Source organism: Mirounga leonina, unplaced genomic scaffold, assembly GCF_011800145.1.
Source record: "Mirounga leonina isolate KUSES-001 unplaced genomic scaffold, KU_Mleo_1.0 Mir_177, whole genome shotgun sequence".
Lineage (NCBI taxonomy): Eukaryota > Metazoa > Chordata > Mammalia > Carnivora > Phocidae > Mirounga > Mirounga leonina.
The window spans coordinates 910,352-922,943 of NW_023270459.1; the positions used below are offsets into that span (position 1 = coordinate 910,352).

The 12,592-nt window shown below is 41.4% G+C and overlaps 1 protein-coding gene across 1 annotated transcript in view; it reads left to right on the forward strand.

Annotated features, from left to right (window-relative positions):
• Nucleotides 1-9,756: 9,756 nt before the first annotated feature.
• Nucleotides 9,757-12,592, forward strand: part of FCGBP (Fc fragment of IgG binding protein) — a 46,745-nt gene continuing 43,909 nt past the window's right edge. The window contains 1 exon segment of the mRNA XM_035023567.1: nucleotides 9,757-10,431. The gene's annotated coding sequence lies outside the window, so the exon portion shown is untranslated.

Consider the following 12,592-nt stretch of genomic DNA (forward strand, 5'->3'; position numbering starts at 1 on the left):
GAACAAATGGAAGGGCAATGTTTTTGGACAGAAGATTACCATAATAAAGATATCAACTCTTTCAGGGCACCTGGGTTGCTCAGTCATTAAGCGTCTGCCTTTGGCTCAGGTCATGGTCCCAGGGTCCTGGGATCGAGCCCCACATCAGGCTCCCTGCTCCACGGGAAGCCTGCTTCTCCCTCTCCCACTCCCCCTGCTTGTGTTCCTGCTCTCGCTATCTCGCTCTCTCTGTCAAGTAAATAAATAAAATCTTAAAAAAAAAAGATATCAATTCTTTCAAAGTTAATTTACAAATGCAGTACAATCTTCCCCAAAAGTGCCATCAAGCTTTTATCAGGAATTAGAAAAAGGTTGATTATGAAACTTATTTAAAAGAATACACAGATAAGGACAGCCAGGAAAACTCTGAGAAAGACCATGGTAGGAGGGCATGATTGGCCCTACCAGATATTAAAACATATGATAAAACTCCTGTAATTACAACAATGTGGTATTAGCACATGCATGGATAGATCAAAGGAGCAGGATAGAAAATCCAGGAAGAGACCCAAATGCATATAGAAATTTAGTATACGTTGAGGGTTGCATCTCAAACCATTGTAGAAAAGAAGGATTTTTTTTTAAATAAGTGGTACTGGAGTAAGTGGATAACTATGTGGAAAAAGTTCAAATTAGATCTGTTCCTCACAACACACATGGGGATAAATTTTATTTTTTTTAAAGATTTTATTTATTTATTTATTTGACAGAGAGAGACACAGCAAGAGAGGGAACACAAGCAGGGGGAGCAGGAGATAGAGAAGCAGGCTTCCCGCAGAGCAGGGAGCCTGATGTGGGGCTCTATCCCAGGGCCCTGGGATCATGACCTGAGCCGAAGGCAGACGCCCAACCGACTGAGCCACCCAGGCGCCCCCGGGATAAATTTTAAATGGGCTGGAGATCTAAATTTTTAAAAGTGAAAACTGTACAAATACTAAAAGAAACATGATGAATTCCCTTATAACCTTGAAGCGAGCAAAATTGTGTTAACTCTGATTCAAAACGTAGAAGTAGCACAAGACACATTTTAATGAGGAGAACGAAAGCAAAAGAAATGCAGATAAAATTAAATGTCCTTACAACTTGCAGCCCACTGACAAATACTTGAGACAGGCAGAGTATGACAATCCTCAAGGAGTTCACAACTGCCTTAATGTTGATACTTTGCTAGAAGAAAAAGCAACCTTAGTTTGGTATTAGCCAGAACTCCAGGATCCTTTAAGTCTTCTTAAACAAATGAAAATCCTTTTGGAAACTTCCTTTATTTCTAACCCACCCCCAACTCCAAAGTATATAATCAATCACTCCCCACAACCCCAGCTCACCTCTTCCTACGCTCGGGTCCTGTCCTCATGCTTTAATAAAAACACCTTTTTGCACTTGAAAACATCTCAGGAATTCTTCCTTGACTGTCGCTTCCAGCCCCTTCACATCATTTTGGCACCCAACATGGGGCCTGAGTCTTATCATCTGGACGCCAAGCCTCGGTGCAAACTTGGTGAATACTTCCTCTTCTCTTCTTTTACTTTCATTTCAAGGGCTTTTCAAGGAGTACGGCCTCATTGAAATACTTCCATTTTGATTGCTCAGGCTGCAATCCTCTAGCTCATGACTACTCAATGGGGAGGAGAAGGCCCGCCTTTTGGCTGGAAGTTAGTACCCTGACGCTAATGGTAATAAGACCCAGAAACTTGATGCCCTCTTTTTATTCCTATTCTTACACAAAATTGTCTGTCTTGGGCTTGGGACTGCCACCTAAGTCCCTAGGACAGCTGCCAACTTTAAGACTCCCGTGTGAGGTTTCCTCCTCATTGGCCTAATGTGATCCCCTCCATATCTCTGGTCTAGCTGCTTCTGGCCAGGTAGACCTCTGCTTGAAGCTAGCCAGAACCAGTACCCATTTGAATTAAAACTCAACCTGGACAGTTTCCTAGGGAAGTCAGCTGTAAGGACTACATGTGTTGGCATGTCACTTAGATCATGATGAATTTCTATCTTTACTGTTTTCCATCAGTGTCCCCTACTAACTACTTAAATTACAAAATTGGGTAATTTCCCCTTATAAAATTTTTCTAGTGTTTTCTATGGGTAAAAAATGGTAGGTTCTTCACAGCCTTCACAGCATGGCACGGTATTTTCTTTCATTCACTGGCACCTGTTTGTAGCCTAGGATGCAATGGGGATGTGGGGGGATGCTGGCATCCCTCTTACAAGGCAGAGCGTGGAGGTGAACATAGCGATTTCATTTGAGGGATGCCTCTGGTTGCTTTGACACCAGGAACCTCTGATATACCTTCCATGGAATGCCACCGAGGAGTTGGGGAGGGGATTTCTTGGTAATGGACATTCTCTACTTTTCTAGGAGCATGGGATCCTCTTCAGTTCCCAAGAATTCTCCCTTGGAATGCCTTTTAACCCACTGAAAACAATTCAGATTGCAAGATTTCAGGGAGAAAAAAAGATTGATCTTCTGTAACAATGCATTGCCTCAGTACTCCTTCTGAGACAAGGACAAATGGGTCATTAATGGGATATAAAGCTTCAATATGATCTATCAGATCTCTTCTGTAGGAAGCAGGGTAAATGGACAGAGGTACAACACGTCCAGGCCTGCATGGCCCTAAATCAGGACCCTGACCTAAGGGCCTCTTGCAGAATGTGTTTGGCCACTAACCAGGCTAATAAACCCACTCCCACCATATTGGATGATGATTATCTAAGTAGGTCTCCTCCTAATACATGCAAGTTGCTGGAGGAAACACAGGCCATCCCTGACAAAGGGGGACACTAACTCTCTCTTACTGTTCCTCCTTCTAGTAGACCCAGGTTCTTCTTGTATGTAGGGGCTTCTCCCTCATTCATTTCCCATTTCCTTCATTAAGACAGTTGGGAGCTTCCTGGAAGAATGTCACACATAACCCAGCCAGGAGTCGGGGAGGGGGGACAGGTTGCAGAGTGTCAGCTTATGTTTTGTCTTTAGCTGGCCTTCTGCTCCTTCATCAATCTGATATCTTTAAAATCATAAAACTAAAATGGATAAAAATTTCTGAAACTAACTTTAAAAAGCTGCATTCAAACTGAACAAGAATTAGTAACATGGGACTAAATGAACTAAAGAAGATGATTATAGTTTTTGTGACTCTTGTTTGAAACATTGCTAGTTCTCTAATGCTTGCTCTTCCAGATTAAGGAAACTTTCTCTGATTTACAGAAATGTGATAAAATAGTCCTTTGTGAACAAATTGAAGCCTTTAACTTTTCTGACTACCTGAACCCTCTGAAATTCAAAAGGTATCCATAAGTATTCTTTCTTCCATGGCGATCATAGTCATTTGCATGAGTTCAATAAGAATCTGTTCTTCTTGTAATAGGACACCACTGGAAACATTGATTATTTTACCAAGGCTTTGGCTGGAATATCATATTTGAGAGAGACATGCATAGACTCAGATATGACCAAACAGCTTTAAGGAACTAAAGTTGACTTTATGAAACATGGAGTCATAAAGCCCCTTGGAAATTGTTGGCCTGATACCTTGCTTACAGAGTTCCCAATAGCCTCACCAGGTGAGTAAAGAATGTCATTTCTGGCAGGTGCAGAAAGCTCAGGATATTTTGGGGACCTTGAAAAGAGGAACTTGCCTAAATCTGCAGGTATTGCAGGCATGTCTGTTGGCAAATATTTGGCTTGGCTTCTGGCCTTGGGGCTACTAAAAGTTTAATCTAAAGATTCCTTACAAAAAGTTCCGGCAAAGCAGATTTTAAAAGATCTCTATGATATATCACTATTCTTGCTGAGCTTATGTAAATAATTACATCAAGTTTGTTAAAATTGGACTTGTTTTTCAAATAAATTAGTCTTGGTTTGACTACCTTTGATGAAAATGAAGGTGATTATAGAGAAAGTATGTTTCAATAGCACATCTTTGTAGATATTAGATTTTTAAGCATTGGGACTCAAGAAAACTGGTCTCTTTTACTGGTAGGGCTTCTCAAAATGAGAAATGCCCTGAAACCAACAGGATTAAGCCCCATTGAGTTACTATATGGAAAGCCTTTTCTCACTGTCGACATAGCAATAGATGGAGACTATAACACTCTGTTAAATTATTCACTTGAGGCTGGGTTAATTAATAAATCTCTAAACAAATATGCCAACCATATTGATGTGGAGAACAAAGGCAGAAGGAAATGTAGATAAAATTAAATTTCCTTATAATTTCCTTATAAAATCCAGGATCCTGTGAGTCTTCTTTAGCTATGAAAGTCCTTTTGGAAACTTCCCTTTGTCTTTATCTCCCCAACTCCAAAGTATATAATCAGCCATTCCTCACAACCCTAGTGCAGCATTTTCTGCCCATGGGTCCTGTACCCTTGCTATAATAAGATGAACTTTTTGCACCAAAGTCATCTCAAGAATTCTTTCTTGGCCATTGGCTCCAAACCCCAACATTTCCACATCAATATCCTCCCTAAACTTGACCTGACAGTCATTAGCAACCCACCCCATATAAACCCAGGAGACATGGTTTATTTAAAAGATTGGAATTCTCACACAACAGGGGATTTAACTCCAAAATGGAAGGGCCCCTGTTGGGTCATTATGTATTCCCATGGCCATAAAATTTGAAGGACATTCCTCATGGACTCCTATTGTTGTAGTTTTGGAATGTTGGTGAGGTTGGAAGCCAGTGGCCAAGAAAGAATGCTTGAGACATCTTTGGTGTAAAAGGTGATTTTATTAAAGCATAGGGACAGGACCCATGGACAGAAAGAGCTGCTGACTGCTGCCCCGGGATTGTGAGGGGCAACTGATGATATACTTTGCGGTTGGGGGAAGTAAAGGTAAGAGAAGGATCCTGAAGGTCTTGCTATTGTCAAACCCAGGTTGGTTTTCCCCCTAGCAAGGCATTAACATTAAAGCAGCTGGGAGCTTCCTGGAGGAACATTATATTCTGCCTGCCTCAAGTATTTGTCAATGGGCTGCAGGTTATAAGGACATTTAATTTTATCTACATTTCCCTCTGCCTTTGTTTCCCACATCATTATCAAGGATTAAGCCTGTACCTTCCCCACAGGAATCCAGTGTGCCAGCTAACACACCTTCTCACTCCTATGGTAGACCTCAAACTTTCTCTTCAGACGGCAGTGATGGCTGTACCTCTTTTTCATTCTCTTTTCCCCTGATTTATACAGGCAATTCCTTCTTACGATGGGCACAGCATTATGCAGAACTTCAAAATCAAAAGCTTGCTGGATATGTGGAATTCTGCCTATATCAAGCACATCTGGTCTGCCTTGGTGGGTCTCCCCATTTCAGGGCACAGATTGGCATTCCTTATATAACTATGTCTTAGATTTGATCTCTGACCCAAATACTGCTAAATTTCATGATAGGTTATAACAACACACGGCAACAAATAGCACACGGCAGTTATGACGGCTGCCATTAAAAATATGCTCACAGATCATTGTTCTTCAGGCCACCAATTGGTTTGCTACTGACTGGACAAGGAGGCTCAGAATTAGAAGTCTGGCTCCTAACAGGACCCAATGGCTATGCAGCTCTAACCTGTGGCCATGGCTTCCCCCAGGCTGGATAGGCTGCTGTACTCTAGATATTGTCTGGATGCACAGACACATTATTTTTTTTTAAGATTTTATTTATTTATTTTGAGAGAGAGAGAGAATGAGAGAGAGAGCACATGAGAGGGGGGAGGGTCAGAGGGAGAAGCAGACTCCCCGCCGAGCAGGGAGCCCGACGTGGGACTCGATCCAGGGACTCCAGCATCATGACCTGAGCCGAAGGCAGTCGCTTAACCAACTGAGCCACCCAGGTGCCCACACAGACACATTATTAAAACCATTACCAATCCAACCAACCTTCCAAATTTAAAACAAGAGTGGATATGTTCCATGTTTCATTGGTATGAACACTTAGCATCCATCTTTGTTCCCTCTCTAGGACTGGATTGGTACATGGAAGCTCTTAATAAGTACATGGTCAAAGCCATAAATCTCGAAATAGCATTACCCTATTAAATACTGAAGTAACACAAATGCATAAGGCAGTTTTACAAAATAGAATGGCATGCAGAAGATAGATCCTATGCTATCATAAAAACAACACTGTGTATACATTCCAGATTACCACAAAAATATTTCTGGGTTTCTAATTGACATGAACACTCAGATTGGTGCTTGAGCTAGGCAGAGTATGACAATCCTCAAGGAGTTCACAACTGCCTTAATGTTGATGCTCTGCTAGAGACATAAAGCAACCTTAGCTTGACAATAGGCAGACGTCCAGGATCCCGTAACTCTTCTTTAACATAAGAGAATCCTTTTGGAAACTTCCTTTATTTCTACCCTTCCAACTTAAGAGTATATAATCAGTCACTCCTCACAACCCTAGTGCAGCTCTTCCTGCCCACAGGTCCTGTCCCCTTGCTTTAATAAAAGCAACTTTTTGCACTGAAAACATCTTAAGAATTCTTTCTTGACTGTTCGTCCTGGCCCACATCACATCAATAGGGATCCAATCTCTTTGAGAAATGGCTGATTCTGGATCTGGTCAAGAAATGTACAAAGATGAGCGTGGAACATCTTGTCAATTCATAAATTAAGGAGACTCCTGGTCTAAGGTAGAACAGTAATGGGTTGAAACATCAAATATGTTCAAAATCTATTTATTCATAATGTCAAATACATACACACCATGTTTGTTTATCTTCAGAGAGAACCATCTAAATCTGAAAATGGAAACATTTAAGTTGCTTTTTCTCTATTAACTGCAACTCAAGGTACCCAAAGAATTAATGTGGGAATGTTTCTCTGGATAGTACAGAAGTATACAGATGTTTCTCTGATAGTAGCTAATTAATAAGGAAAGGACAATAACTTAGAAATCCCCATTTTGCAAAGGCCCTAATGAAATAATGGCTCTAGGTAGTTTGCTAGAGTTAGCAAATAAATTGCATGTGACATACTTACAAAATTATACTAAGATTGTATGGAGCATACACTGAAAATTAATTTAGTTTATCTGAAATTCTGATTTAACTGGATGATCAGTAATTAGGTAATGATTAGTTAATGATCAACAATGGATATTAACATCACTGAGCTAGATGCAGAAGAATCATTTAATAAAGCTATACATCCATTTGTGATGAAACTAAAAATGGAAGGAAACTTCTTTAACAGAATAATGGGTACTTACTAAAATCCTGTGCAAGCATCATACTTAATAGCAAAATGTTGAAAACTTTTGCTTGGCGATCAGGAGTAAGACCAGGATGCCCCCATCATGTCTTTTATTCAGTTATGTATTGGAAAGTCTAAAGAAAAGACATAGAGATGAGAAAGGAAGGAATTAAACTCATTCTTCATAAACAATGTGATTATGTGTGTAGAGAATCCAAAAGGCCTACAAATAAATTATTAGAATAAGAAGTTGTGACTTCTGGTTCCATACAAGACGGTAGAGACTCATTTCTCCATACCCCTCTGAGTACAAAAAAACAGTTATGGCATCGTCTGATATGGTGGTCAATGTAGACGGAGGAAATACTTAAAACAATTATGTTTTTTTTTAAGTGAGGGAGGTAAATGGATATGCATAGAAGTAAAGTTTCAGCACTTCAGTCAAAGTGGTAAAATACTGATGTTAGACTTAGATGATATATATTCATATTGTAATACCTAGATCAAATGGTAAGACAATTGTCCAAAGGAATACACTCAGAAAGAATAGAAATCAAGATGGAATTCTAAAAAATGCTCATATAACCCACAGAAATGTAAAAACAAAAAGATAGAGGAATGAGAAACAGAAGGAACAAATGGAAAATGAATAATAAAATGTCAAACTTAAGACCAAGCATCAATAATCAGTTTTGATGTAAGTTATCTAAATACACAAAATCAAAAACAGAGATTGGTGGAGGGAATTTAAAAAACATAATTCAACTATAAACTGTCTCCAGAAAACTCACTTGAAATATAACAATATTGGTGAAATAAAGGTAAAAGGACAGGAAAAGACATGTTGTGAAAATATTAACTTTAAAAAGCCAAAAGTTACTACATTAATATCAAATTAAGTAGACTTCAGAGCAAAGAAAAATTGCTAAGAACAAGGAGGGACATTACATAATGATAAAAGGATCATTCTAACAAAGAGACATTGCAATCCTAAATGCATACTCACCAAACAATAGAGACTCAAAATACACAAAGCAAAAACTGGTAGAACAGAAAGGTGAGGGGCACCTGGGTGGCTCAGTCAGTTAAGCAGCCAACTATTAATTTCCACTCAGGTCATGATTTCAGGGTTGTGAGATTGAGCCCCACGTGGGGCTCTGAGCTCAGCAAAGTTTGCCTGAAATTCTCCCTCTCCCCCCACCTTGGAGTGCTCTCTCTCAATAAACAAACAAACAAACAAACAAATAAAACCTTTAAAAAAAAAAGAACTGAAAAGCAAAAGAGACAAATATGCAAGTATAGTTAGGGAATTCAAAACCTTACTCTTGTCAATTCATAGAACTGCTAGAGAGAATATTCAGAAGAACTGAATAACACCACCAATCAACAGGATCTAATTGACATTTATAGAACACCCCACTCAACATAGCAGTGTGCACATTCTTTCCAAGGATACATGGAACATTTGCCAAAAGAAAACATACATTGGGTGATAACGCAAACCACGACAAAATGAAAAGAATTGAAGTTATACGGAGTATGTTCTCTGACCATAATGGAATCAGCTAGAAATCAGTAACAGAAAGACAAGAGAAAAATCTCCAGGAAATGCAAAATAAAATCACAACTTGATATCACTACACGTCTACCATGGCTAACACAACTTTGTTACAGAGTCTAACAAGATCAAATATTGCTGTGGAGCCACCAGAATGGTCATGACAATGGGAGTTGAAACTGCAGCGCATTTGGTGACATCTACTAAAGCTGAGCCCAATGATCTAGCCATTCTACCCTTAGAAACCCCACAGCATACCCCAACAGAAATGATGCACATGCGCACCAAAAGATAGGATCTGTTGGCCCAAACTGGAAACAATCCAAATATCCATCAACAGTAGGATGGGTAAGTATGTGGTAATTTTTATACAAGGGAGTTCCATATGGCAATGAAAATGAACTATGGTTTTGTGCACAAGGATAACACCTGGTGGAAGAAGCAAGTCACAAAGCAACACAGACGTATAATTCCATTTAGGTAAAATTTAATTTTTAAAATATTTTATTTATTTATATGACAGAGAGAGAGAGTGTACAAGCAGGGGGAGCGGCAGGCAGAGGGTGAGGGAGAAGCAGGCTCCCCGCTGATCAAGAAGCCTGATGCAGGGCTTGAGCCCAGGACCCCAGGATCATGACCTGAGCCGAAGGCAGATGCTTAACCCACTGAGACACCCAGACGTCCTTCCATTTAGGTAAAATTTTATTTTTTTTTAATTTTTTAAAAAGATTTTATTTATTTATTTGACAGAGAGAGACACAGTGAGAGAGGGAACACAAGCAGGGGGAGTGGGAGAAGGAGAAGCAGGCTTCCAGCAGAGCAGGGAGCCTGATGTGGGGCTCGATCCCAGGACCCTGGGATCATGACCTGAGCCAAAGGCAGACGCTTAACGAGTGAGCCATCCAGGCGCCCCATTTAGGTAAAATTTTAAAGCAAGCTAAATAATCTGTGGTGTTAGAAGCCAAAATAGTGGCTCTCTGTGGGAAGGAGGGAGTGAATAGTGGTTAGGGAAAAGCATGAAGAGGGTCTCTGGGATGCTAGGCGTGTTCTCTTTCTTGACCTGGGTGAAGGTTATGAGGGTGTATTCATTTTGAGATAACTCAATGAGCTGTATATGTTTATGATTCGTGCACTGTATTGTATGGCTGGAGGTTTCCGTGATTTTTCCTGCATAACCCACCACCCTGACCTGCATGTATAGACTAGTGCTGCATAAGTGACCTTGGGAGCCTGATTCATTGACATTAGCTGGCCTCCAGGTCAGAAGTGGCCCTCTGACCTGGACACCTAGAGCTATAAATTGTGCCTTGTATCCCATCTGGCTCCAGCTGGGCGGGCCCCCCAGAATGGGATCTGGGAGGGGAGGCAAACACACCTAGCCCAGCCTCCTTGAATATGTAAAGACATGATAACATAGACTGCAGCTCACTCCACATAGCACATAGGCGAACGAATGTTTAAGTAGGTGAACAAATGTTCAACTTCAGACCCTGTCATTTGCCCTATAAATACAGCCCTAACAGGGATGGTCGGTTGGAAGGTCTCACCTGAGAGGAAGATGCTCCACCCAGTCTTCTCCACTGGGACTCCAGCCTGGCTGTCTCCCCGGGGCTTCCCCAGCTCATGAGGTTGGATGTTCTAAGTACCTGATTTGATGTAACTGTCTTATTCTCCTTTACTGCTTATGATTGTCCTCACCTATACACAGATTTCCCTTTTTTCTGTTTCTATTAGATTTTTACAGTATCAATAAAGTATTCCCCTTGGAAACTGAGAGTTCAGCCATGGACCTTTTGTTTTAGAATAGGAACTTATTAATACATCTACTTTTTTCCACTGAGAGATTAAAAACTATTCCCATGAATCACATTAGAATGGTTGCCTGTAAGGGGACAATAGGAATGGAAAGTGGGTATAAAAGGGAACAAATAGGTGGGTAGGTGAGTGACAGATGGATAGGCAGCTAGGTAGCTGGATGAAGTGGGGCCTGTGTTAGCCACAGCTCTAGAGTTTTGTCCTGTCCAATATAGACACAAATTGCAGGTGGCCATTTAAATTAAAATTTAAATTGATTAAAATTAAATTAATTGGGGTGCCTGGGTGGCTAAGTCAGTTAAGTGTCTGACTCTTGATCTCAGATCAGGGCTTGATCTCAGGGTCGTGAGTTCAAGCCCCACATTGGGTGTGGAGCCTACTTAAAAAAAAATTAAAAATTCAGTCCCTGCCTGGCATTAATCACATTTCAAGAGCCCAGTAGCCGCATGTAGCTCTTGCCTACCACATTGGACAGCGCCAGATATGGAACATTTTCATCGTCACAGAAAGTTCTATTAGATAGCATGGGTAGACACAGGTAAGATCTTCTAGAGAAAAGATGTAGTTAGAGAAAGAATCTGAGAACCACCAATGTTAAAGGAATCATTGTAAGAAAAAAACCAAGTAAGAAGATCCGGAAGAAAGTGATATCCTGAAAACAGAGGCATTAGAAATTTTTTTTAAGATTTTATTTTTTTAATTTTATTTATTTATTTGTCAGAGAGAGAGAGAGCACAAGCAGGGGGAGTGGCAAACAGAGGGAGAAGCAGGCTCCCCGCTGAGTAAGTCCCGATGTGGGACTCTATACCAGAACCCTGGGATCATGACCTGAGCCGAAGGCAGACACTTAGCCCACTGAGCCACCCAGGCATCCTTCCATTTAGGTAAAATTTTAAAGCAAGCTAAATAATCTGTGGTACTGGAAGCCACCTAGGCATCCCACTAAAGATTTTATTTTTAAGTAATCTTTATGCCTCATGTGGGACTGGAACCCACAAGCCCGAGATCAAGAGTCTCATTCTCCATCAACTGAGCCAGCCAGGCACCCGGGCATTAGACAGAAAAGGAAAAAGAATTCGTGTCAAATGTAACAGAAGGAGCTAGAACCAAGTGGCAAATAAGGGCCCAGCAAACACAGTTTTGGTGAGCATGGAGGTCGGACTGTGGCAGGTGGAAGAGAGGTTGGTGGGGAGGCACGGGACTGTGGATTCAGTAAGACTCTCAGTTTCAAGTGTGGAGAAAAGGGGCGGGGATCTCCTTTAAGCAAGGGAACAAGTAGTCAATGTGGTGTAAGAGGAATAAAACAGACTAGCCTTAGCTTGGGTTCTTGGGAAATAAGCCATGCAGAAAGTGAGGTCTGGACTCCAGACACAGAGTCAGCAAGCAGAATATCAAGGAGGGGGCTCTGAGGAGGGGGAATGGCACAGGCGGTGGCCAAGTTACAGGTGCAGACCATGGAGATGATCCTGCCAAGAGTGTGGACTTGCCTTCACAGGGACAGGGAAGCATGGAAGGGTATTGAGCAGGGGAGGAATGAGATCAAGGGAGGTTAGTGACACCTTATGTGAGATGGAGGAGTTCCCCAAGGTGGTGGCGGGAATCCTTGTGGGACCCAGGCATGAAGGAATGATATTAGAAATTGCCAGCAAATCTGCATTTAGCAGGGTGCCTGGGTGGCTCAGTTGGCTCAGGTCATGATCCCAGGTGCTGGAATCGAGCCCCACATCGGGCTCCCTGCTCACCAGAGAGCCTGCCTCTCCCTCTCCCTCTGCTTGCTGCTCCCCCTGCTTGTGCTCTCTCTCTCTCTAACAAATAAATAAAATATATTTTTTTAAATCTACATTTAGCTGCAGAGAGTAAATTCTCTCCAGCTGTGCCCTTGATCTGTAAAGCCCAGACAAGCCCAAGGGTCCCAGGGGTCTCAAGTGTATGACGAGTGCAGATCTGCCCCCTGCAGATCCTGCCGCAGGGAGA